The sequence below is a fragment of the Podarcis gaigeae genome (assembly GCF_964106915.1).
Source record: "Podarcis gaigeae genome assembly, chromosome: 11".
Classification (NCBI taxonomy): domain Eukaryota; kingdom Metazoa; phylum Chordata; class Lepidosauria; order Squamata; family Lacertidae; genus Podarcis; species Podarcis gaigeae.
In genome coordinates this window covers 62854630-62882208 of record NC_139687.1, presented here as the reverse complement: position 1 = coordinate 62882208, position 27579 = coordinate 62854630, and positions in this window count along the sequence as shown.

Sequence of the window (27579 nt, the reverse complement as noted above, 5' to 3'; positions counted from 1 at the left end):
GCAAAAGAAGAAGGGGACATCATGCTCACCTCTGGAAGGCCAATGTTGGGCCAGAGAAACATGAGATGAAACAGGAAATATTGGTAGGAGATATATTCATAAAATGTTGCCTTACGTTTGGGGGAGCATTCCCCAACCAGATGGGCTCCAGATGTTTTGGGGGAGAATCCCCATACATCATACTAGCTGGAGATTATGGGAGTTGTAGTCCAGAACATCTGGAAGGCACCAGTGTTGTTGAGAGCTGATGCAGCCCACCAGCGTGCATGAACCAAATGCGCCCCTAAAATATGCCAGTGGGATGCAGTGGTTAGAGTATTGGACTTGGTACCCAGAAGCATCTCTGTCTCCAACTTTGGAGGAAGTGCATAGCCACTGGGGCTTGTTGTTGTTTTGTTGTTTAGTCGTGTCCGACTCTTCGTGACCCCCTGGACCAGAGCATGCCAGGCACTCCTGTCTTCCACTGCCTCCCACAGTTTAGTCAAACTCATGCTGGTAGCTTCGAGAACACTGTCCAACCATCTCATCCTCTGTCGTCCCCTTCTCCTTGGGCCCTCCATCTTTCCCAACATCAGGTTCTTTTCCAGGGAGTCTTCTCGTCTCATGAGGTGGCCAAAGTCTTGGAGCCTCAGCTTCAGGATCTGTCCTTCCAGTGAGCACTCAGGGCTGATTTTCTTCAGAATGGAGAGGTTTGATCTTCTTGCAGTCCATGGGACTCTCAAGAGTCTCCTCCAGGACCAGAATTCAAAAGCATCCATTCTTCAGCGATCAGCCTTCTTTATGGTCCGGCTCTCACTTCCATACATCACTACTGGGAAAACCATAGCTTTAACTATACGGCCACTGGGGCTAGCAGCCATCAATAGTCCTCTCCTCCAAGAGTTTGTTCAATCCTCTTTTGAAGTCATCCAGCTTGGTGGCCATCAGTGCCTCCTGGGAGACAGAGTCCCATATTTTAACCATGTGCTGCATAATTGGAACCCCATGCAGTGTACAAGAGCACCCTCCCCTCCTGAGGTTCCATAGAGTCAAAGAACGGTAGAACTGGAAGATGCCCCTTGGGCTGATCTGAGTCCAACCCCCTGCAATGCAGGAATCTCAGCTAAGCCATCCATGACAGATAGCTATCCAACCTCTGCTGAAAAACCCACAAGGAAGGAGAGTCCATCACCTCCCGAGGATGACGGTTCCACTGTTGAACAGCTCTTCCTGTCAGAACGTTCTTCCTGATGTTGAGTCAGAAAATCCACTTTTCTTGTAACTTGAATCCATTGGTTCCCATTGACGGGATTTCAGAAGGATTATTGCCTCTGACCTTGATGCAACAGAGGGCTGCTATAACAAGATCTTCATTGGCTCTCAGTACGTTTCTGAGCACAATTCGAAGTGTTGGTGCTGACCTTTAAAGCCCTAAACAGCCTCGGTCCAGTATACCTGAAGGAGCGTCTCCACCCCCATCGTTCTGCCCGGACACTGAGGTCCAGCGCTGAGGGCCTTCTGGTGGTTCCCTCACTGCAAGAAGTGAGGTTACAGGGAACCAGACAGAGGGCCTTCTCGGTGGTGGCACCCACCCTGTGGAACGCCCTCCCCCCAGATGTCAAAGAGGAAAACCACCACCAGACTTTTAGAAGACATCTGAAGGCAGCCCTGTTTAGGGAAGCTTTTAATGATTGATGCATTACTGTATTTTAACATTTTGTTGGAAGCCGCCCAGTGGCTGTGGAAACCCAGCCAGATTGGCAGGATATAAATAATAAATTATTATTATTATTATTATTATTATTATTATTATGGTACCTCTGGTTAAGTACTTAATTCATTCCAGAGGTCCGTTCTTAACCTGAAACTGTTCTTAACCTGCAGCACCACTTTAGCTAATGGGGCCTCCCGCTCCTGCCGCTGCACGATTTCTGTTCTCATCCTGAAGCAAAGTTCTTAACCTGAGGTAGTATTTCTGGGTTAGCGGAGTCTGTAACCTGAAGCGTATGTAACCTGAGGTACCACTGTATTATAAATCCGGCAGCCCCTTCAGATGCCAAGCAAAACCAATCCTACCCACTGGAGCATCTGAGAAATAGACTGGGTCCATCTTAAACCGGTGCAATTATGCACTCCAGCACCACTGGCACATGGAAGTCTAGCAGGATTGCGTGTCGGAAAGACCAAGCACAAAGCTGTCGGAGAGAGCTGCGCCAGCCCACTGCTCTCCTGACTTTCCCCACAAAAGGAACAACAAAAACATTTCTATGTGGTCCCAGAGATTCTTGCACTGGGACGAGGAGTTTGGCAGGCAGGCCGGGAGCCTGGTGGCTGATCAGTATGAGGAGTGCAGCTCCTCGCTTTGCTGTAAATACAGCCATTTCCTGCTTTATTGAGTTTTCCTTCTGCAGGGATTGCCTGGTGAATCAGAGCATCTGGCTCCGTTGGCAGCGCCAGGCGGCTGATGCGGAGCCCTCTCCTCCGTATAAATGGGGTGGGAGGATCCTCAGGCTGTTGTGAAATGCTTCGGATCATGGTCACAGGCTGGCGCTGATCTGGGCAACCGAAACAGAAAGGGAATAAGCAGGGCTCTCCATTGCTGTTCTGCAAAGGCCTTGGCACAGCCCCTTGGCTCCGTGCCCTGGTAAATTGAGCCTAAGTGCAGAGCTGTGGTTCATGCAATTGATATAATCACATATTCTCTTTCTCCTGCCCCCTCCTCTCCACATTTAACTCCCCTTCCTCTGTTGTCCATGATGGTAGGCACCTGCCTTGGCACCCTTTGCAAAGCACCAGGTACGTGGATGGTGCTATGATGATGGGGATAGGCTTCTTCCAGAAGCATTCTGCTCACGTAAAGAAATCTCTCTACCCTCGACTCAATCCGCCTGGAGGTGGTTAGAGGATGGATAGGGCTAATGGATTGAGGTTGAATCCTGACAAGAAAGAAGTACTGTTCTTGGGGGACAGGGGACGGGTGGGTGTGGGGGATTCCGTGGTCCTGAATGGGGTAACTGTGCAGGAGCAGGTGCTCAGCCTGGGAGCCATTCTGGACTCACAGCTGTCCATGGAGGTGCAGATCAATTCTGTGTCCAGGACAGCAATCTACCAGCTCCATCTGGTACGCAGGATGAGACCCTACCTGCCCACAGACTGTCTTGCCAGAGTGGTGCATGCTCTAGTTATCTCCCGCTTGGACTACTGCAATGCGCTCTAAGTGGGGCTACCTTTGAAGGTGACCCAGAAACTACAATTAATCCAGAATGTGTCTGCTAGACTGGTGACTGGGAGTTGCAGGTAAGACCATATAAGACTGATCCTGAAAGATCTTCATTGGCTCCCAGTACATTTCCGAGCACAATTCAAAATGTTGGTGCTGACCTTTAAAGCCCTAAATGGCCTTGGTCCAGTATACCTGAAGGACCATCTTCACCCTCATTGTTCTACACAGAAACTGAGGTCCAGCGCCGAGGGCCTTCTGGCAGTTCCCTTGCTGCAAGAAGTGAGGATACAGGGAACCAGGCAGAGGGCCTTCTCGGTAGTGGCACCCGCCCTGTGGAACACAGTTACCCCATTCAGTTACTTTCAAAAGACACCTGAAGGTGGCCCTGTTTAGGGAAGTTTTTAATGTCTGACACTGTATTATTTTTGATATTTGGTTGGAAGTGGCTGGGGAAACCCAGTCAGATGGACGGGGTATAAATAATAAATTATTATTATTATTATTATTATTATTATTATTATTATTATTATAAATAAGAAGCTGCCTTATAGTGAGGATACTCCCCCAAGCCATGCAGTGGAAACACTTTAACAGTCATGGCTTCCCCCAAAGGAAAAAAACCTGCAATTCATAAGAACTTAAGAAGAGCCTTCTGGATCAGGCCAATTGCTCGTCTATTCCAGCATCCTGCTCTCACACTGACCAACCAGATGCTTGTGGGATACTAACAAGCAGGATCTGAGCAGAACAGCCCTTGAAGCACCACTGCCTACTGTGGAAGGGAGTTCCACAGTTTCACAAGGCACTGCATGACAAAATACCCTCTTTTATCTGTCCTGAATCTTCCAACGATCAGCTTTACTTGATGGCTCTAGGGAAGAGGAAGAATCGCTTATCTACCTCTCCCTCTCTGCAGCATGCAGAATTTTACTCACCTTTCCCATGTCCCAACTGACTCGCTTGCCTTTTTTCTGAGCTAAATAAGTCCCAGACATAGTTTTTCCACATAGCAGAGTTGCTCTTGATCACGATTAGGGAGGTTTTTAATATTTGATGTTTTATTGTGTTTTTAATATTCTGTTGGGAACTGCCCAGAGTGGCTGATGGAAACCAAGCCAGATGGCTGGCGTATTATAATAATAATAATAATAATAATAATAATAATAATAATAATAATAATGGTTGCCCCTTTCTGGATGTTCCCAAGCTCTCCAGTGGAGGTCTGGTTCCCAAAAGGCCAGAGCGACAATTGAAAGGAAAAAGGCCATCTTCTGTTCACGTGTGTTTAATTCAAGCGCCAGCAACCTTTTGCAGCTGTGGGCCAGTCCACCATCCCTCAGACCATGTGGTGTGCCAGACTATATTTTGGAGGGGGGGGAATGAATGAATTCCTATGCCCCCCAAATAACCCAGAGATGCATTTTAAATAAAAGGACACATTCTACTCATGTAAAAGCACGCTGATTCCCAGACCATCCACAGGCCGGATTGAGAAGGCGATTGGGCCGCATCCGGCCCCCGGTTGCCTACCCTTGGTTTAGTTGAAGAAGAGACTGGTGCTGGCGGTCTCTGTTTCCCCCCCGGGCACCGGAGTCATGACTCGAGAGCAGATGCAGAAGCAGCCCCTTGCCAGAAGGGAGCTTGCAAAGACATTTGGTGGTTCTGCAAAGATGAGTGGGGCCAGGACTGTTAACTCCACGTTTTGTGTTCCTAGCCAGTGTAAACAATGCAGGAGATCTGAGTTTTGTCTTCCCCAGAGTGCATCTGCTTGTTTATTTGTGCAAGGCTCAAGCCACCTGCTTTGATGCTGCTTGCATCCACCACTGTCAAAGGGGGCTTCCTTATAAAGGCATCATTATCTTGCATTTGGATGTGAAACTCAAAGAGATAAAAGCCGTGGCTGGAGCTCTGCAGGCACATCATTACGGGGTGCCATTGGAAAGGGATTTTTTGCCCCCCACCACCCACCTCCGACTCCAATAAGCACTGGGAAAAGGTTATGCATAGACTCACTGTCAGGGGTTCAGAAGGAGAGACACAGGAGGGGGAGCAAATGGAGAGTGAGGAGGAGGAGTACGAGGGGGGCGCAGGCAGTGACAGTGGCCAGAGTTATTCCACAAGCCTCTCTAGCGAATCGGAGGACTCACAGAAGGGAGCGCCGGTGGCCAGAGCAAGGGAGATTCCAAGGGAGAAACCTCAAGAGGGAGGGGCCAGCGGGGAGTCCCTGAACAGCAGCTGGAGATCAGGGCCAGCGTCTCCACCAGAGCGCAGTGGGGAGGGGGAGTCCCAGGAGTCGGGACCAGTGTCCTCACCACCAGAGGGAGGAGAGGAGTCAGGTTTGGCAACACCCACATCAGGAAGCGGGGAAACGGTCAGAAGGAAAGTCACCGGCTGGGCGCGCGCGCCAAGTTCAAATGTACAGGAGCGCGGCACAGCGGGGAGCCCGGGAAGGGAGCCAGGTCCTAAAGCCCGCCGGAGGGAGGGGCAAGACTCAGGAGGCTCCGCGTCAGAGGAGTCCAGGAAGGAGGGAACCCCAGAGGGCAGAAGGACCCAACGCAGGAAAGAGCAGCGCAAGAGGTGGAGCCGGGCTAGAATCTTAAACTGGTGTGGGTGGAGCAGTGAGTCAGAGGGGACTTAGCCGGTCTAGCGTTAAGACGTGGGCCTGCGCGCCCAGAGCTTGGAAATGGAAACTAAACTTCAATAAAGACTTTTGTATATAATATCCACTGGGCGTTGGTCCTCTGTGAGCTGGGACCTAGCGGCAGTCCTGACACTCACCAAATTGTAAAATTGGAATGGTCCCTAAGGGTCATTTAGCAATGCAGGAATCACAAAGAATTCCTGAGGAATGACCACCCAACCTCTGCTTAAAAAGCTCAATCACAATCAGTTTTGATTTGGTCTATGGAGCTGGGAAGGGACGCGGGTGGCGCTGTGGGTTAAACCACAGAGCCTAGGACTTGCCAATCAGAAGGTCGGCAGTTCGAATCCCCACCAACGGGGTGAGCTCCCATTGCTCAGTCCCTGCTCCTGCCAACCTAGCAGTTTGAAAGCACATCAAAGTGCAAGTAGATACGGTAAATAGGTACCGCTCCAGCGGGAAGGTAAATGGCATTTCCGTGCGCTGCTCTGGTTCGCCAGAAGTGGCTTAGTCATGCTGGCCACATGACCCGGAAGCTGTACGCCGGCTCCCTTGGCCAATAAAGCGAGATGAGCGCCGCAACCCCAGAGTTGGTCACGACTGGACCTAGTGGCCAGGGGTCCCTTTACCTTTTTATGGAGCTGGATGGGGTGGTGTGATGGGGATAACAATATCATCTGGAGGGCTAGAGGTTCCCACATGGGGAATGAGCGCCTTATGAAATACTAGCAGAAGGAATACTATTTTGAAATCTGTTCTCCTGGCACCAAGCAATGGGTTTCCATACAATATCCAACTGGCATCTTCGTCTCTACTGTCAATCCTTTTCCTTTTATCCGTTGCTCACTTAGAAGCCCGCATGGTTTAATGCTTGAGGGTTTGGGCTCACAGTCGTGCTGAACTATTGGGTTTTGCTAGGGGGAAAAGTGAGACATTCTCACACAAACATAATCCCTCTGCAAAGACCACATGGAAACACTGGGGAAGTAAGTGTTCAATTGTCGTTGGTGGAAAACACATTGCGTGGCAAGTTCCCGCCTCCCCCCGGAAAAATAAAGACACAAGACACAAGAATTCAGGTTAATGGGTCAAATTAGGCCACAACTTTATTGATTACAGGAATTGAGCGGTATTGGCTTAGGCATTGGTCCTAACTACTAACCGGCTTGAAGGCCGGAAGGGTTAATCACCAGTGGGAGAAGTCCTGCCGAGGCACATCAACTAGGACCTCCCCCCGGTGTCACCGCGTGGGGGCGTGCCGTGGGCCCACACCTCCTTAGGCTTAGGACAAGGCCACGCCCCACAGAATCCTTTAGCGGACTACCCTTGTTTGGGGGAAGGTGATGGCACTCCTTCCCACCTTCATTTGCATAACAATAGGATAGCACCCCCACCAATGCCTTACCGCCAATACCGAAGAGTTGTGATGGTTTGCTACGAGGTAGGATTGGCTGGCCGGGGGTATGATGCGGCCGGGGATTCCCTTTGCTATCACGGGGATTGACCTCAGCCCCCGCGAGAGTGGGGAGGGGCGTGAAGCCCGCAACCCCCCCCTTATTATCACAGAAGTGGCTTTGTAATAATCAGTGTGGATACAGGAGGTGTCTTGGTGCATAGAATCACAGAACTGTGGGGTTCAAAGAGACCAAAGGGGCATCTTGTCCAACCCCCTGCAATGCAGGAATAACAACTAAATAATCCTCAACAGATGACCATCAAACCTCTGCTTAGAAACCTCCAAGGAAGGACAGTCAACCACCTTCTGAGATTCAACATAAATCGTGTGTCCAGATCAATGGGAGTAATGGTGCCACTCTATTCTGCCTCAGTCAGACATCACCTGGAGTCCAGCGTCCAGTTTTGGCACCATAGTTTAAGAAGGATATTGATAGAATGTGCAGAGGAGGACAACCAGGATGAGGAAATTGGATACATTTAGCCTGGGAAAGGGGAGATTGAGAGGAGATTTGTTGTTGTCAATGGGACTCTGAAGAGTCTCCTCCAGCACCAGAATTCAAAAGCATCCATTCTTCGGCGATCAGCCTTCTTTATGGTCCAGCTCTCACTTCCATACATCACTACTGGGAAAACCATAGCTTTAACTGAGAGGAGATAGCCATCTTCAAATATCTGAAGGGCTGCCACATGGAAGATGGAGAAAACTTGTTCTGGAAGATAGGACATGAAACAGTAAACTCAAATGACAAGAAAGGAGATTCCAATGAAACATTTGGAAGAACTTTCTGAGCGAAAGAACTGCTTGGCAGTGGAATAGACTCCCTCAGGAGGCGATGGACTCTCCTTCCTGGAAAGTTGGGTGGACGTCTGTCAGGGATTCCTGTATGGCAAGGGTTTGGACAAGACGATACTTGGGGGCTCTCTTTCATCTCGGCAGTTCTACGGTTCTGTGACATGTTTTCTCCCTGAGGGTTCTCTGCATGCTCAGGACGGAGGACCCAACAGCAGCAGAACCCAAAAGGAGAGGGCTGAATTGGTTGCATTGAGAAAACCTCACTGGCTGTAATAGTGGGGTTTATCCTCTGAAGTGAAGAAAGCTCTAACACCGGTCGGAGTTTGTAAGATGGATTGCCTTCCTGCTCCCTTCAAGAGCTGAAGGAAAGGCCCATTCCTCCCCCCCCCCCGCCCCCACCAGCAGCTTCTGAGCAATGCCTGGTCCAAACAACCATTCCTTCCACTCTTCCAAAGGTCACATCACCCCCTTTTGGCCACAGCCTCCAGCCACGAGCTCACGCCTGCTTGTTTGTTCTCTAAAAATCCATTTCTGAGTTGCGCTTTATGAAGCCGTCTCTCTCGCAAGGGGGGTTGAGTAAGCAGCCAGCCTGCCGCTTGATTGCTCATGAAATGCGCAACGCAGCGGGGCGAGTATAAATCTCCAAAGTTTCCCTCCAGCGCCACTCCTCATCCAGGCCCGGCGATGCCTGTCGGACGCTGCCTGCTGAGGTTTTCCATCCCATTTCCCAGTCTCTGTGTTGCTCCTTCGGTGCTCAGGGCCACCACTTTCCTGGCCGAGGTGTTTGCCGGAGCAATTTCCGAGTGGAGACTGACAAGTGAGGCTGCCTGCCATCCCGAGGCACAGCTTGGTAAATTGCAATCAGTTTCTTGTTCCGAGGGAGAAACATATTTTGAGTAAAAGCTGTGCCAATCCATGTTCTGCCACATCTGCCTTGATGCTGCAATCACTTTTACATTTCATTCCATTTTAATGCGGGATTTTTGTGCCGGGGAGCATATAAGCCGGTAATCCTGGAAGATAATAACACCTTCCGAGTTGGTGACTGGCTTCCTGTTTGGAAGGGGGACTGCGAAGAATAAAGTAGAGCTTATATAGTTGGAAAGGAAATGGAGGTGATGAGCACAGGAGGCTGAGACGCTCCCCCAGAAAACATGGGAAACCTCCCCAGGAGCAGGATGTGCAGGGGATGAGCCTGAGGGTCCTGGGATTCCTCTGCCCAGCCAAGTTGGTGGCTCCAAAAGGAAATGGCAGAGTTTGGAAAGCATTCAGAAAAGCTCAGAGAGGATGACCACAGGGAATGCAGTGACTCCCCTGTGAAGAGAGATTGGGATGTTTGGGACTTCTTAGGTCCATATAGTTAAAGCTATGATTTTCCCAGTAGTGATGTATGGAGGTGAGAGCTGGACCATAAAGAAGGCTGATCGCTGAAGAATGGATGCTTTTGAATTCTGGTGCTGGAGGAGACTCTTGAGAGTCCCATGGACTGCAAGAAGATCCAACCTCTCCATTCTGAAGGAAATCAGCCCTGAGTGCTCACTGGAAGGACAGATCCTGAAGCTGAGGCTCCAAGACTTTGGCCACCTCGTGAGAAGAGAAGACTCCCTGGAAAAGACCCTGATGTTGGGAAAGATGGAGGGCACATGGGGAAGGGGATGACATAGGACGAGATGGTGGGACAGTGTTCTTGAAGCTACCAGCATGAGTTTGACCAAACTGCAGGAGGCAGTGGAAGACAGGAGTGCCTGCCGTGCTCTGGTCCATGGGGTCACGAAGAGTCGGACACAACTGAACGACTAAACAACAATAACAATTAGGAGAAAAGTTGAGGAAGAGTTGATATACTGGATGCAAGAGAAAATTGGGAGAGAAAAGTTCCCCTCTTTCTCTCATAACCCTGAAACTCGTGGGCATCTGTGAAACTGAAGGTTAGAAGATCCGGAACACATTCTAAAAGTGTTTGTTTGTTTTAGATTTATATAACACGGGTGGCGCTGAGGTCTATACCACTGAGCCTCTTGGGCTTGCCGATCAGAAGTTCGGAAGTTTGAATCCCTGCAACGGGATGAGCTCCGGTTGCTCTGTTCCAGCTCCTGCCAACCTAGCAGTTCAAAAGCATGCCTGTGCAAGTAGATAAATAGGTACTGCTGCAGTGGGATGGTAAACGGCATTTCCATGCGCTCTGGTTTCTGTCATGGTGTCCCGTTATGCCAGAAGTAGTTTAGTCTTCCTTGCCACATGACCCGGAAAGCTGTCTGTGGACAAACGCCAGCTCCCTCGGTCTGAAAGCAAGATGAGCGCCGCAACCCCTCTTATGTTCTTATGCAATGGGTAGACCGAATATGGGGAGCAACAAAGAGGGAGCAGTCAAGGTTTTGGGCCTGTTCAACATGGTTCCTTTAAGGCTAGGTGCTGAAGGCAGCTTATTTTCACCAGGACAGTTTCAGTTAGAACATCCATACCTCATGCCAATCTATGACAACAAAACCTAGAGCTGTCTTGTAATAAAGCACCCAAACGGGACCTCTGCCATGTTGTTTCGGACAAGAGCATCACCATTTGTTTCTGGTCAGCTCAGCCTCATTCATCTTGTTGCTTGATGCTGTCAGGGGTGATGCATGGTGCTTGTTCATTGAGCATGAGCAAAACCCAATTGGCTGCATGCTTGTGGGCTGGGAGGACTGGCACACCTGATTTGCTGGCATGCAGAAACATAAAGCGCCATGGGGCCTGTCAATTGGCTAATGAGAAAATTGTGCAAAACTTGCCTTTCTGCAGAAGGAATGTTCTGGGACAATGAACGTGGCATCTCTGCCAGGCTCGCACTCCTGGAATCAAGGCAGCCCCCGTGTTTCACCAGAGACTCAAATCCCAAAGGCATCCTGCCTGAATGTGGGTCACGACCACATCACTTTGGATGAAACTCTCCAATCTTCCTTTGAGGGCCAACTGATTCCCACAGACAATGTAAAGCACAAATACACCTATCACTGGCCCCGACACATCTTAGATTAAGTGCATCTAGAAATCTGCCTGAGAGCTCTCTTTTTTCACCACCCTCCCAAACTTACTGGAACCACGATCTCTTGCGGAGTGGGGACTTTCTCCAAAATTCTAAATTCATCTACTGCCTCTGTTTCAACAACTGTGGAATTTCCTTTCCAGCAATATGCCAGGAAAACTGAAATGAGCAAGGCTGCTTCGGTGGTTCATTTCCTTTGCACTTTCTTAAGGTTCTCAGGGATTTGAAAACTGTGTTTGTGTGATTGTTATTGGTTTGAAAGCTGAACTTGTGAATGTATCCTCCCTCACCAATATTTCTTCCATTATTAGCCACCTTTAATGATTTATTTGGGGTGAAAAGGTAAAATAGAGTGATGGATGGATGGATGGATGGATGGATGGATGGATGGATGGAGCAATAGATTGATTGATCGATCAATAGATAGCAGTAGCCTTCTAAGAATTATCCCAGTAGCCCTCCAATTTCAATTGTAAGATGATTTTCACAGAGACACTCTCTGGATCTCCCTGAAATGCAAAAAAATAAATAAATTTAAAAGTCCACTTTTCATATTGTAAAGGTAATGGGACCACTGATCATTAGGTCCAGTTGCGGACGACTCTGGGGTTGCAGAGCTCATCTCACTTTACTGGCCGAGGGAGCCGGTGTACAGCTTCCGGGTCATGTGGCCAGCATGACTAAGCCGCTTCTGGCGAACCAGAGCAGCGCACGGAAACACCGTTTACCTTCCCGCTGGAGCGGTACCTATTTATCTACTTGCACTTTGACGTGCTTTTGAGCTGCTAGATTGGAAGGAGCAGGGACCGAGCAACAGGAGCTCACCCCATCGCGGGGATTCGAACTGCCGACCGTCCGATCAGCAAGTCCTAGGCTCTGTGGTTTAACCCACAGCGCCACCCGTGTCCCTTTTCATATTGTAAGTCCCCATAAATCTACTGTAACTAAGCCTAATTATGAGCAACTGAAATAAATGCATATTCTCCCCCCATTGACCACAACGTCTGTTGAGGCAGGGCCCTGTCTCCTTCCTTCCTTCCTTCCTTCCTTCCTTCCTTCCTTCCTTCCTTCCTTCCTTCTTCCACCTCATCTTTCTCTTTGAAATGATCAAGGCAGCTTACAAGCGGTGAAACAGGAAAAACAACTCAGTAAAACTCTACATCAAGTGTGTGCTGCAAAATGCTCCATGCGCACTAATGAGGCCTCCCTCATGCTCAGTCAAGGGGGTTGTATATAAATATGTATGTTCTCCGTGCACTTCCGAGTCTGCCAAGTGGACAACTAGGAAATCGGCGCAGCCTTGCAAGGACTGGGAGTGTGGACTCAGCACCACGGAACCCAGAAATTCCTCCTCCAACACTTCCAAAGAGCATCTTTCTTCTCCTCTGTCGCCTCTGCCCTGTGTGGCATGAGTCAGCTCCCACCACCAGCTTGCTGCAGTCCGAAAATCAATCTGCCAAGATGTGAAATGGCTCACCTAAGAGGCTCTTGAATCGGCAGTTTCATCAGGCAGAAAGGCAAGAAATGTTTGGCGGCTGCCTTCAGGAGGAGGGAGGACAAGAACGGAGGAGATCAGGGCTGAAAATTTGCTATGTGTCAAATCCCTTAAGGGGAGGGAGAGAGATCCTGGCACAAGAGTCCTCTGGGCTTCTGCAAGGCACATTAGGTCTGATGGTTGAAATGTCAGTTTTCATGCAGTGACCTTTAGAGCTTTGCTTAGGGACCGGGAAGGTGCAGGGAAAGTGGATCTGATGGTTCTCCCATTTCAAGGAGAATCAAACGATTTCCATCAGAGCAGACTTCCTCCACTTGGTGCCAGCCAGAAGTTCTGGGCTCCAGCTCCCATGAGCCTGCACATTTAGAGGGCACCAAGGGGGTTGTGGAGGAGGCTGCATTCACACAGAACCAGCCTTGCACTGGGGTTCATGGAGAAGAATAAAAGGATGTAGCAGGATTCTTCACTCCACCATGGGCAGGGCTATTGCAGCCCAGTCTTCTGGTCCTACACAGGGATGAAGAGGGCTTGCTGGACTGCTGAGTGTTGTTGAAGGTGCTTTGCTGAGAATGTGCTCCTCTTAAATTTTATAGGCTCATAGAAGCATAGAGTTGGAAGGGAACCCGAGCGTCATATAATACAACCTCCTGTAATGTACAGCCCACTCTGAGACCTCCGGGTACAGGGCGGGAAATAAATTCAATAAAATAATAGTCATCATCATCATCATCCTACATAGTGCAGGCACAGGTTTTGCTGGTGGCAATGAGAATGGAAATGACCACAAAGTGAAATAATGGTCGGTTTCTGGATCAATGTCCTTCAAAACAATCAAGAGACTTTGTGGGTCTCTGCAAACAGAACAATTCAGCTTTGAAAGCAAGAGTCTGAGCTCTCAGGATGTAAGTCAGGGGTCAGCAAACTTCTTCATCAGGGGGCCGGTCCACTGTCCCTCAGACCTTGTGGGGGGCCGGACTATATTTTGGAAAAGAAAAATGAACAAATTCCTATGCCCCACAAATAACCCAGAGATGCATTTTAAATAAAAGGACACATTCTACTCATGTAAAAACATGCTGATTCCCAGTCCGCGGGCCGGATTTAGAAGGCAATTGGGCGGCATCTGGCCCCCGGGCCTTAGTTTGCCTACCCATGATGTAAGTGGATGGTGGGGTGATGGTGTGGAGCTCAGGACTAAAGTCCAGGGCCCCAGATCCCAGCCACCCTCTCAAAAAAATCTGCCCAGTGATTGGCAAGTGGTTGCAGCAGTGGCAAACAGGCCTAGAGTCATCTCCTGGGCTAACCTGGGCATGACACGCGCAACCCTAGGATCCATGTCGTGCTTTCTTCTCCTTGAATACTGTGCACATGCAGAAGGTCCTGCTGGGTTTGATCTATGGTGGCTCCAGTGAAAAGGATCTGCTATATGGGGAGAACCCGTTTTTGGGGATCTGGGCAAGTTGCTGCCAGTCTGAGCAGACAATATAGAGCCCGGTAGGCCAAAAAATCTGAAGCTGCTGCTGCCAGGCATCTCCCAGTGTCCTTTGCTGTTTTGAAACAGGTTGCTGGGCTAGACTGACATGTAGATTTTCACCTGGCAAGGTTACTTGGCCGTTCCTAATGGGACATGGAGGAGAACCCCCTTGTGGGCTCTGACCCACAGGGGCTCAGCTGCCTTCTACTAATGCCCTGCAGCCCTGCCTTTCTCCGGCTGTCCTTCAGGCCAAGGCAGCTCAGCACGCCTGCTCATTTCCAAGCCAATCTCTTTCCCAGGCAGCCTCCAAAAGGCAGGAGACAAAGCCAAGAGACTCAGCATCTCGCGCATCGCAGAGCAGTGTGCAAACCGCTTCCCTCCCGCCCCCGCCTTGGCCAATCGATATGATGCTCCCGCTGGGCTGTTTTCATTTCATAATATTTATTGGCTTGCTTTATTGTCAGAATCATTACAGTTCAATGTACTGCATGGATTTTATGCCAGCTCTGTTTAGTTTGCCTTGTTTTTAACACTCCTCCTGCCCGACAACGCGGCGGCTCTGCCTTCTGGCGTCAGATTCCTTATGGGGATCTGACCCCTTTCCCCTCATCGCCACCTGCAAAAGCGAAAGACATCGGCTGAGGGCTTTTCTTGGCTCTTTCTTTTAAAGATGCTGTTCATCTGAGGTTGTTTTCTTTGTGTGTGTTTTTAAAGTAAGCAACATCTCTAAGTCAAGAGGCAGGTGATTATCACATTCAGTTTAAAACAAGAACAGATAAAGCTACAATCCTAAGCACGCTTACCAGACAGGAGGGAATATGTCAATTTTGGTTTCTTTTTCCAAGTTCAGTTGTGAGTCAAGGACCCGAACCTGCGTAGTGGCGAAATAAGAGACAAGGACACAAGGATTTTAGGTTAATGGGCTGAAAAAGGCCACATGTGAGCACTATTGGCTTAGGCATTGGATCAAACAACCTATATCCGACCCCACCTGCGCAGCCTTTAAAGCCCTAAACAGCCTCGGTCCTGTATACCTGAAGGAGCATCTCCACCCCCATCGTTCTGCCCCGACACTGAGGTCCAGCGCCGAGGGCCTTCTGGCGGTTCCCTCACTGCGAGAAGTGAAGTTGCAGGGAACCAGGCATAGGGCCTTCTCGGTATTGGCGCCCACCCTGTGGAACACCCTCCCTTCAAATGTGAAGGAAATAAGCAGCTATCCTTTCTTTAAAAGACATCTGAAGGCAGCCCTGTTTAGGGAAGTTTTTAATATTTAATGCTGTATTGTTTTTAACACTCAATTGGAAGCCGCCCAGAGTGGCTGGGGAAACTCAGCCAGATGGGCAGGGTATAAAGAATAAATTATTATTATTATTATTATTATTATTATTATTATTATTATTATTAATAATAATAATAATTTGAAGGTTAACAACCAGTGGGAGGAGTTTGTTGATGCAAATACAACTGGAAGCTTCCCCTGATGTCACTGGGGTCATGCCATGGCCTTAGCCACCAGCAGGGCATCAGACAGGATCCTCCCCCACCCCTCTGCCTGCGAGCTCTCCAAGTCTGCTGCTCTATCTGAGTTTGGGAATTCTTGAGGAAGGGGGACCGAACTAACCCACTCCTGCTCTGTCTGTGGCTGCAACCCCTCGTTTCCAGAGTCAGACTCTGGCTCCCTCTGCAATGGCATTCCTTCATCTCTAGAGTCAGACCCTTCCCAGGCGTTCAATTCAGCCACGTCCCCTGACACCTGTCTTCGCATGCAGGGGAAGTCCCTAACTCACTGCGGGTTTGAGACCCATTGGCTCCCCACACCTGGTTTAGCCTGCCAGTCAAAGTCAATCATGCAGGGTGGCTGCTGTCTCATGCTGACAGCTTCTAGCAGCCACAGGTGAGAGCTATGTGCAGGTGAGGACCAAAGGTGGACAAACTGCCCCAGAAGAAGCACAATGTGTTCTCTACCCTCCCATAACAACCCACATTTATGTATGCTATTTTTGTATTTCATTTTCACAGATACATGCATTCACCCTAGTATATGCATTCTGCACACATTATGTGGCTGGAGGATTGGCTGCAAAGTTCACAGAAGTGCTGGTTTTGACCTCCAAAGCCTTTAATACAGCCTTTCTCAACCTGTGGGTCCCCAGATGTTGTTGGACTACAACTCCCATCACCCCTAGCTAGCAAGGCCAGAACTCAGGGATGATGGGAGTTGTAGTCCAACAACATCTGGGGACCCACAGGTTGAGAACTGCTGCTTTAACGGCTCAGGACTGCAATACCTCAAGGACCACCTCTCCCCATATGAACAGACCCAAATTCTGCAATCATCATCTGAGGCCCTCCCTTGTATACCTTCCATGAGGGGTCCAGAGAGCAGCAACATGAGAACGGGACTTTTCTGCAGTGGCCTGGTGGTTTCACTACATATTTTAATGCTCCAGGCAAAATCATTTCTCTATAAGCAGGCCTTTGGCTGATTACAGAGCATTATATGAAGCCAGGGTGGCTATCTAAAGAACTTTTAACTGAGTTAAGATTAAAAAAGGATGTGCACAAAAAATGGAAAAGGGGGGAAACCACCAAAGAGGAATTCAAACAAATAGCCAGCAGGTGTAGACACAAAGTCAGAAAAACTAAAGCACAGAATGAACGCAGGCTTGCTAGAGAGGTTAAAAGCAACAAAAAAGGCTTTTATGGGTATGTTCATAGCAAAAGGAAGAACAAAGAAACAATGGGGTCACTCAGAGGAGAAGATGGTGAAATGCAAACAGGGGACACAGAAAGGGCTGAACTCCTCAATGCCTTCTTTGCCTCAGTCTTCTCCGATAAAGAAAACAATGCCCGACCTGAAGAATTTGGAGCAAATGATTCAGCACAGGAAACACAGCCCAGAATAACTAAGGAGATAGTACAAGAATACTTGGCTAGTTTAGATGTATTCAAGTCTCCAGGGCCAGATGAACTGCATCCAAGAGTCTTAAAAGAACTGGCAGATGTGATCTCAGAACCACTGGCAGTCATCTTTGAGAATTCCTGGAGAACAGGCAAAGTCCCGGCAGACTGGAGGAGGGCAAATGTTGTCCCTATTTTCAAAAAGGGGAAAAGAGAGGACCCAAATAATTACCGCCCAGTCAGTCTGACATCAATACCAGGGAAGATTCTGGAGCAGATCATTAAGCAAACAGTCTGTGAGCACCTAGAAAGGAATGCTGTGATCACCAATAGTCAGCATGGATTTCTGAAAAATAAGTCATGTCAGACTAACCTGATCTCGTTTTTTGACAGAATTACAACCCTGGTAGATGAAGGGAACGCAGTGGATGTAGCCTACCTTGATTTCAGCAAGGCATTTGACAAGGTGCCCCATGATATTCTTGTAAAGAAGCTGGTAAAATGCAGTCTTGACTATGCTACCACTCAGTGGATTTGTAACTGGCTGACTGACCGAACCCAAAGGGTGCTCATCAATGGTTCCTCTTCATCCTGGAGAAGAGTGACTAGTGGGGTGCCACAGGGTTCTGTCTTGGGCCCGGTCTTATTCAACATCTTTATCAACGACTTGGATGATGGACTCAAGGGCATCCTGATCAAATTTGCAGATGACACCAAACTGGGAGGGGTGGCTAACACCCCAGAGGACAGGATCACACTTCAAAACGACCTTGACAGATTAGAGAACTGGGCCAAAACAAACAAGATGAATTTTAACAGGGAGAAATGTAAAGAACTGCACTTGGGCAAAAAAAATGAGAGGCACAAATACAAGATGGGTGACACCTGGCTTGAGAGCAGTACGTGTGAAAAGGATCTAGGAGTCTTGGTTGACCACAAACTTGACATGAGCCAACAGTGTGACGCGGCAGCTAAAAAAGCCAATGCAATTTTGGGCTGCATCACTAGGAGTATAGCATCTAGATCAAGGGAAGTAATAGTGCCACTGTATTCTGCTCTGGTCAGACCTCACCTGGAGTACTGTGTCCAGTTCTGGGCACCATAGTTCAAGAAGGACACTGACAAACTGGAACGTGTCCAGAGGAGGGCAACCAAAATGGTCAAAGGCCTGGAAACGATGCCTAATGAGGAACGGCTAAGGGAGCTGGGCATGTTTAGCCTGGAGAAGAGGAGGTTAAGGGGTGATATGATAGCCATCTTCAAATATATAAAAGGATGTCACATAGAGGAGGGAGAAAGGTTGTTTTCTGCTGCTCCAGAGAAGTGGACAAGTAGCAATGGATCCAAACTACAAGAAAGAAGATTCCACCTAAACATTAGGAAGAACTTCCTGACAATAAGAGCTGTTCGACAGTGGAATTTGCTGCCAAGGAGTGTGGTGGAGTCTCCTTCTTTGGAGGTCTTGAAGCAGAGGCTTGACAACCATATGTCAGGAGTGCTCTGATGGTGTTTCCTGCTTGGCAGGGGGTTGGACTCGATGGCCCTTGTGGTCTCTTCCAACTCTATGATTCTATGATTCTATATCACCTTTAAAATACATTTGCGGTAGAGGAATTACTGGTGTTGTGTATTTTGTGTTTTTATGTTGCGAACTACCCTGTGATCTTCGGAGGAAGGGCAGGCTACAAATTTAATAAATAACCTAAAACAGGAACAGCCTCGTTGCACCTGATGAATGGATCCAATGGGGCCTTGATTGCAGCTCGTCAACCTTGCCATCCCCGACATGAATTCAAAGCAGCCACCGATCTCAGACAAAGGCAGGCAAGCAAGTGTGAACGAGTCAATTCCTCCGCCGTACTGCTGCCTCCCCATCCCTGACTGTGCGGCGCTTTCACTTCACACACCAAGATTGTTAATATGAGGGCAAAACTGAAGGAACTCTCTCACCCCATACATTTTCAATTACCGCCTGCATGCAATGCTTTCCTACCCACCCACCCTCCTGGGTTGAGCCTCACCTGCCTGGCGAGCATGATTTGCTTTTCATGTGCGGCGCACTGATATACTTCCCGAAAAAGAAATGAAAACCTTAAACAAAAGACGCATTTTTCCATTCCTATTCACATTTATAATTAATTCCTAATCTGATAGCATTTGGGCAGGAACAGCTGAATGGCAGATCCTCAGAGAGTCAGTGCCTTGCATCCTTCTCCGTGTTAAATTTTAACCACTTTGGCGCATGTTCCTCTTGCAAAGCACCCAGTGGCTTTACTGAGGCTGCCTGTGTGTCACCAAGGCACAGGGGCGCATGGAGGGTGGCGTGGTATTCAAGGCGACAGCAGAGCAAAGGGGAAGACGCATCAAGAAGGATACAGTCATACCTCAGGTTACAGACGCAGGTTGCGTTTTTTGGGGGTTACGGATGTGCCGTAACGGGTTACTTCCAGGTTTCGGCGGTCGCACATGCGCAGAAGTTCTAAATCACAACCCACGTGTGCGCACACGTGGCACTGCGGGTTGCGAACGCTGCGGGTTTTGAAAGTGCTTCCCGCACGGATCACGTTTGCAACCCGAGAGTCCACTGTATTGGCAAGGTGGAACGTGCAGAGAATGGTGACCAAGATGATCAAGCCTGAGGAGAAAGGGTTGAGAAAGTTGGGTATGTTTAGCCTGGAGAAGAGGAGACTGAGAGAGGATATGAGAGCCACCTTCAAATATTTGAAGGGCTGCCCTGTGAAAGATGGGGCAAGCTTGTGTTCTTCTGCTCTGGAGGGTAGGACTTGAAATAAAGGATTTGAAGGGCAAGAAAGGAGATTCCAACTAAACAACAAGAAATAATTTTCTGGCAGCAAGAGCTGCTCGACACTAGACCTTGGAGCCCTCTCCCCTCCTGCATTTTCCAGGAACTGGTATATTCAGAAGCAGTGCTGCCTCCAGTTGTGGAGACAGAGCAGAGCCCTCTCCTCCATAAATACAGTGGTCCCTCAGTTTCTGAACGTCTCCGTTGACGAACGTTTCGGTTTTCCAAAAAGTAAATGCTTCGGTTTTCAAACCCTTCCGCTGAATGCAAGATCCTGTCGCCTGTTGAGTCCTGTCGGCTAGGAAACCACACCTCAGTTTTTGAACGTTTCAGAACTTGAATGGATTACGTTCGAAAACCAAGGTACCATTGTACAGTCATACCTTGGTTGCTGAATGCCTTGGAACTTGTATGTTTCGGCTCCCTAGCCTGGATCCTACCTGATCTTCTTCCATTCCCTCATTTTGACCTCTTCTCATTCGTCATCATGCCAACTCACCTAGGCGTGCTTTTGGACCACCTGCAAAACCTATTTCGCACCAGATTTTAACCTTGCTCTGTGTGTGTCATCTTTTTGGAGATCAGCCCAAGCAACATCTCTGTGCATCCCAAGAGCTTCTTTGAACTTCCTGCTGGACTTCAAACCAAAGCCTTGGCGAAAGGTCCATGCCTTTGATCCCGCTTCACTAACAAAGATCTGAAATAACTTCAGGCAAAGTTTCCCAATGCCTGACTCCCATCACTTCTAATCACACACAATTCCAGCAACCCTTTTAGCCAAGCACTAAGAGAAGTAACTTTGGAACTGTTTAGGTCTTAATTACTAATTCCGCCTTTTGGTTTGGAGCCCTCAATGAGTTTGAAGGGTGGTTGTGTTGGAACATTATTTCATTGTTCATATTTTAAATGTATGCTGCTGCACTTTGTCATTAAGATTACCTTTAATACTTTAAAATAAATTCCTCCCTCTTCTTCTTCTTTTTTTCTTGTTTTAATTCCTCCCTCTTCTATCTAGTTTTCAGGGGATTCAGATGCACCCACAGAGAGAGACTGGGATTTGGTTTGATTCTAGCTAAAAGTCCCGTTTGGGTAGCAAGTTTTAGGGTTGACTTGGGAGAATGTTTAACATCCAAATAAATAATAATAATAATAATAATAATAATAATAATAATAATAATGTTTTATTTATACCCTGCCCTTCCCAGTTCAAAAATTGGGCTCAGAGCGGCTAACAACAAATTTTAAACACTTTAAAACACTTAATTATAAAAGCAGCATAAAATACAGTCTAAAAACATAAATAACAATAAAAATCAAAAATCAATTAGATAATCCCCAGGGCTAGCTGGCTCAATTGGTCCTACTTGGGCCAGCGAGGAGGCCAGGGGAGAATTAGCTGTGGGGTCTGAGAGCAGGTAATCTTCATAAAAGGAGAGAGGGAGGGAAGAGAAGGGAAATAAAAGATCAGGCTGAATTCAAATTAAAGGCCTGGCGGAAGGAGGTTAAATCCTGCAGGGCCCTGGTCTCCTGGGACAGAGCATTCCACCAGGTTGGAGCCATCACTGAAAAGGCCCTGGCCCTGGTGAAGGATAGTCTGACTTGCTTAGGGCCTGGGACCTCTAAACTATGGTTATTCATGGATCTTAAGGTCCTCTGTGGGGCAGACCAGGAGAGGCAGTCCCATAAATACAAGGGCCCTACATGTGTATTTAGCCACCATGGCTGGTAGCCACTGATAGCCCTCCTCTATAGGAATCCATCTAATCCTCTTTTAAAGGCATCCAAGTTGGTGGCCATTTTTGCTCTAGTGGGAAGGAGTTCCACAGTTTAATTATGGGAGTTCCACAGTTTAACTATGCTCTGAATTTTAGCACAAGAAGTCAGGTGACATAGCAGATGACCAATAAGGAGACACTGACTGATATGAACTGGGGTGTTTTTTTTTATAATGTTTTTGGAATATTTTGGTTGGTTGGTTTTATCATTGCTGTAGCTGCTGACCTGGGCTCCTTCAGAAGGAAGGGCAAGAAAGATATGAAAACAAATAAATGTGAATATAAAACTCTCAGAATGGATGCTGGGTCATCGCTCTGCACCATCAGCCTGCAAGCATCCATCTGAAGATGGCCTTCACCATTTTTTGCCCCATGCTCACAGTACTCGGTCTTGTAGTATATATCCCAATTTGGCTAAAACATATTTCAAGGTCAGTAGACTCCTGACTTGGGACGCAGGTAGCGCTGTGGGTTAAAGCCTCAGCGCCTAGGACTTGCCGATCGAAAGGTCGGTGGTTCGAATCCCCACGGTGGGGTGCGCTCCCGCTGCTCGGTCCCAGCGCCTGCCAACCTAGCAGTTCGAAAGCACCTCCGGGTGCAAGTAGATAAATAGGGACCGCTTACCAGCGGGAAGGTAAACGGCGTTTCCGTGTGCGGCTCTGGCTCGCCAGAGCAGTGATGTCACGCTGGCCACGTGACCCGGAAGTGTCTCCGGACAGCGCTGGCCCCTGGCCTCTTGAGTGAGATGGGCGCACAACCCCAGAGTCTGTCAAGACTGGCCCGTACGGGCAGGGGTACCTTTACCTTTGCCTTTAGACTCCAGACTTAGGCTAACCAGTGGGTTCACTCCTCCCCCTCTTCAACAGATCTGTCTAATTTCACATCCCCCAACTCCCCCCCCACCATAATTGGGGTTCATTTCCAATTTAAAGCATGCTCCAGCCCTCTTTCTGGCTTCCCCCTCCTTGCATCTTTTAAAACTTCATCTTAGAAGAAGCTTTGAGTCCTTGTTTCCTGCTGTCCCCTGAGGACTCCTGCCTTGCATCTAAATAGATGCCACTCCGAGTGTAATATGCTGGCGAAGTATCATAATGCCTTTGGATCCTGCACTAATAAAATTATCTTGCCAGGCGCTGGAATGACGCTGTTTACAAACGGTCCAGTAATTCATTCTAACAGGAGCCAACACAGATTGGCACCTACTTAAATGCAGACCGGAGGTATTAAAACACAGGAAGCCACTTACATGGGACGGGCGAATCTATCCGTTTTGCCTTCTCTCCCTTTCCCATTTTCCCAGTCTGAAGTTCAATGCTCCGCATTAGTTTGCTATTCAAAAGAAGACCTCATGAAAATGCATCAGCATTTTAAGTGCTAATTGATTCCAATATCCACACGTTTGTATGCCTAATCTTGCCTAATATACACATTTTTGCAAATGTTAGAGGTGCTTGGAGAGAGAGAGAGAGACTGTAGGCATGTGTTTATAGACTAATGCTAGGAGCCTCCAAGCCAAGATGGATGAACCGGGGTGCCTGGTCTTAAAGGAAGGAGCTGATCCATAAATCTGCCGGAATGGAGAGAGCCAGAGATTATCTCTAGATATTGTCAGAGCCGTCTTTCCCATTGGTCTTAGTGGTTCGTTGTGCCAGGGGCTGGCCTCTCAAGGGCGCCCTAGTGAGTGGGGGAGCTGTGTGGCTTTGCTGGCATATAATAAAAATTTATTATTTATACCCTGCCCATCTGGCTGGGTTTCCCCAGCCACTCTGGGCAGCTTCCAACAAAACACTAAAATACAATAACCAATTAAACATTAAAAGCTTCCCTAAACAGGGCTGCCTTCAGATGTCTTCTAAAAGTTTGGTAGTTCTTTTTCTCTTTGACATCTGGTGGGAAGGCGTTCCACAGGGTGGGTGCCACTACCGAGAAGGCCCTCTGCCTGGTTCCCTGTAACTTGGCTTCTCTGAGCTAGGGAACCGCCAGAAGGCCCTCGGATCTGGACCTCAGTGTCCGGGCAGAATGATGGGGGTGGAGACGCTTCTTCAGGAATACTGGACTGAGGCAGGTATACTGGCAGCCTCCCCTTTCCCTGCAAGCCTGCCAGCTGCGCCCCGCCAACTATATGGCTGGCCAGCGTGCAGCTTCCCTCCCAAGCCTCCACAGGAGGAGAGCAATCCCCACAGAGGTTTAGGATGGAAGCTTCCCTCCCAAGCCTCTGCATCTGCTAAAGATGACCCTGCTCCCAGTCATAGAATGGAAGAGACCACAAGGGCCATCGAGTCCAACCCCCTGCCAAGCAGGAAACACCATCAGAGCACTCCTGACATATGGTTGTCAAGCCTCTGCTTAAAGACCTCCAAAGAAGGAGACGCCACCACACTCCTTGGCAGCAAATTCCACTGTCGAACAGCTCTTACTGTCAGGAAGTTCTTCCTAATGTTTAGGTGGAATCTTCTTTCTTGTAGTTTGGATCCATTGCTCCGTGTCCGCTTCTCTGGAGCAGCAGAAAACAACCTTTCTCCCTCCTCTATGTGACATCCTTTTATATATTTGAACATGGCTATCATATCACCCCTTAACCTCCTCTTCTCCAGGCTAAACATGCCCAGCTCCCTTAGCCGTTCCTCATAAGGCATCGTTTCCAGGCCTTTGACCATTTTGGTTGCCCTCCTCTGGACACGTTCCAGTTTGTCAGTCGTTGTCCTCCTTCTGCTTCCTGACAGAAGGCAGCCCACAGCCTTCTCTGGTGCCCCAATGCCAGAGAGCATGTCCGCCAGCACGTTTTCCTGCTTGATAGCCACCACCACGCCAGGGACCAGGGCGGTGGGGGAGGCAGAGGACATTTCCCACCACCCCCTCCCTTGTTTTGGAGTTGCCGGGGGGGGCACCGGAGGGATCTTTGCACCACGGCGCCAGATATGCTAAAGACGGCCCTGGATATTGTCACAAAGTTGGGTGCCTCCTCATCACTTTGCTGAGCGGTGGCAAGAGCCCATGAGGTCCCAGGCACTCACCCAGAGTCTGTGGTTCTTTGGAGAATTGAGACATGAAGGAGATGGTCAAAGCTTTGAGAAATATGGTTCATTCCCCTTTTTACACCTTTGGTCTGCATGGAGGGAGTCCAGATCTTATGGCACGGTCATTTCAGGAGGGGTTTCTCTTCCACAGCTGCGCAGCCAGCCTTCAGCCAGCCTGCCCAAGATGGGTGCCAGTCTTTCTTCTTCCTCCTTCTTCCTCCTAGAAGACTTTGCTAAAAGACTCTCTTTTCCTGTTACCTCACACCCAGTTAGCCTGGCAACCTTCCAAGCCCCCAATCCCTGTCCACATCTCAGGGCAAGGAGGGAAGGACGGTTTTCTTGCACTGAATGACCCTCAGTGGCGCTCTCTTGTTTCTTAATGGCCCCAGCTTGGCTAGCTCATTTTGCACAGGCTAGCCCAGGAATTCCCCGCAGCTGGTATTTTTCTCTTCACACCCCAGATAATCAAAATCCTACCATTTATTCATTTCTAGGGTCCCCCTCGCAAAAAAAAAACACCCTATAACAATATAAAAAAAATAGGAAGGACAGAATTCGACCTAGTGGAGGTGGTGTCGCTTTGTATGGCAAGGCTGATATTCTATCGTTGAGGAAGGTCAAACCAAGAGATAGTGAAAGACCTAAACTCACCTACCATAACTGTGACTGAGTGGGATTAGAACCCAAATCTCTCTAGTTCCGGTCCAGCATGCTGCCCATCGCACACTGGGTCCCTGCATCTTATACTAGTTTTATTTATTTATTTCAAAAAGAAATTACACACCACTTGATACACTACAATTTACGAAGGATGTTGACAAGTAGGAAGGTGTGCAGAGGAGGGCAACCAAGATGATCAAGGGTCTGGAAACCAAGCCTGATGAGGAACGGTTGAAGGAACTGGGGATGTTTAGCCTGAAAAAGAGGAGACTGAGAGGAGACACAATAGCCATCTTCAAATAACTTAAGGGCTGTCACATGGAAGAGGGAGCAAGCTTGTTTTCTCCTGATCTGGAGGGTAGGACTCGAACCCATGGCTTCAAGTTACAAGAGATTCTAACTAAACATCAGGAAAAGCTTTCTGACAGTAAGAGCTGTTCAGCAGTGGAACAGACTCCCACAAGAAGTTGTGGGCTCTCCTTCCTTGGAGGTTTCTAAGCAGGGGTTTGATGGCCATCTGTCATGTATGCTTTAGCTGAGATTTCTGCATTGCAGAGGGTTGGACTAGATGACCGCTGGGGTACTGTATGATTCGATGATTGTTACAAAAAAACCTCAAAGTGGTTTACAGAAAAAGATTACCCATTAGAAAACGAGCAACACTAATTTAAGACTTTATCAAAGTTAAAATAACAATAGACTAAACACAGATTAGGGACACGGGTGGTGCTGTGGGTTAAACCACACAGCCTAGTACTTGCCGATCAGAAGGTCGGTGGTTTGAATCCCCGTGACGGGGTGAGCTCCCGTTGCTCGGTCCCTGCTCCTGCCAACCTAGCAGTTTGAAAGCACATCAGAGTGCAAGTAGATAAAAAGGTACCGCTCCAGCAGGAAGGTAAACGGTGTTTCCGTGTGCTGCTCTGGTTCGCCAGAAGCGGCCTAGTCATGCTGGCCACATGACCCGGAAGCTGTATGCCGGCTCCCTCGGCCAGTAAAGCGAGATGAGCGCCACAACCCCAGAGTTGGCCACGACTGGACCTAATGGGCAGGGGTCCCTTTACCTTAAACACAGATTTAAACTCACATCAACTTTCTAAACATCTGGGTAGGCTTAGCTAAAGAAAACTATTTTCAGGAGGCACCGAAAAGAGTATAATAGTGAAGGCAGCTGGATGGTATCAATAGGCAGGGAGTTCCAAAGTGCCGGTGCAACTAAGATTGAGTTCTTACAGATGCAGAAGGGGGCTAAAAATATTATTTCATATTTTGTTTGCTTGCAGCGAAATTTGACCACCATTAGCATATCGTTCCCATCTTCGTTTAGCTTTCTGTCAATCATGATGAAAAGTGGGGCTTTGGCCTTGCAGAACGCAGGTGCCCCACCCCCACCCCTACCCCATGCTGGATCTCAGCTGGCACAAGCCCATCTGCCATTCCTGCGATTCTCAGCCGCAATAGCAAAACCAGACCCCAGAAGCATCTGGGCAGTGCAGGCCAAGCGCAAAGGCCTCCTTAAATGTCTGCTTCTGTACATTTGGGGCCTGACCTCCGAAAACACCTCTGCCGCTTAAGAAAAGAGCAGGGATATCATCACAACGCCTCAAAGGCATGGCCCCAGAGGTCGGAATTAGCTTTGTTGGGATAGCACCAGCATGTTTGCATTTTTGCAAAATGAGTATGCAAAACCACCGCTGCCTCCAAGGGCAACCTTGCTGAAAACAATTCATGCATAAGCTGATTCCCCCAGGTGCCGACTACGCTTTGTCTTTCCCATTGCACATGCTTAGCCTATAAAGGAAGACTCTGCAGTTCTGCTCCTGGACGGGGCTATCTTCTTACCTGTTTTCTCTCTCTCTCTCAATTTCTCTCTCGGCAAACTTGGGCACATCTGGGCCTAACTCATTGACGAAGGCTGATGTGTCGGTATGAAATCACGACTCGATCTTATATCAGGACAGATAATAGGAAGAACTTCTTCCCCTAGTGCCCTGTTAAACTATGGAACTCCAGACCCTCCAAGTATCCCTACTTTCCAGGGACAGTCTCAGATTTACAGAAGCCGTCCCGGTTTCTGGTTTAATCCTGGAATGTCCCGCTTTTCCTTAGGAAGTCCCTGATTTCATCGGAGAAATGTTGGAGGGTATGGAGCTATCTGACCCCAGAGCTGTATGAAGGCAATCCTGTAAAAACACTCCCCACCCCACCCCCCAAATGTTGCCCTCTATTGCTCTCACATTGGTTATGGAAAACATTTTCCCTTCCACCCTACAGAAGCGTGTTAGAGTTTTCCCAGTGACAAGAGTGTCACAATCAGGCTGTCAGTCACCAAAGGTAAATG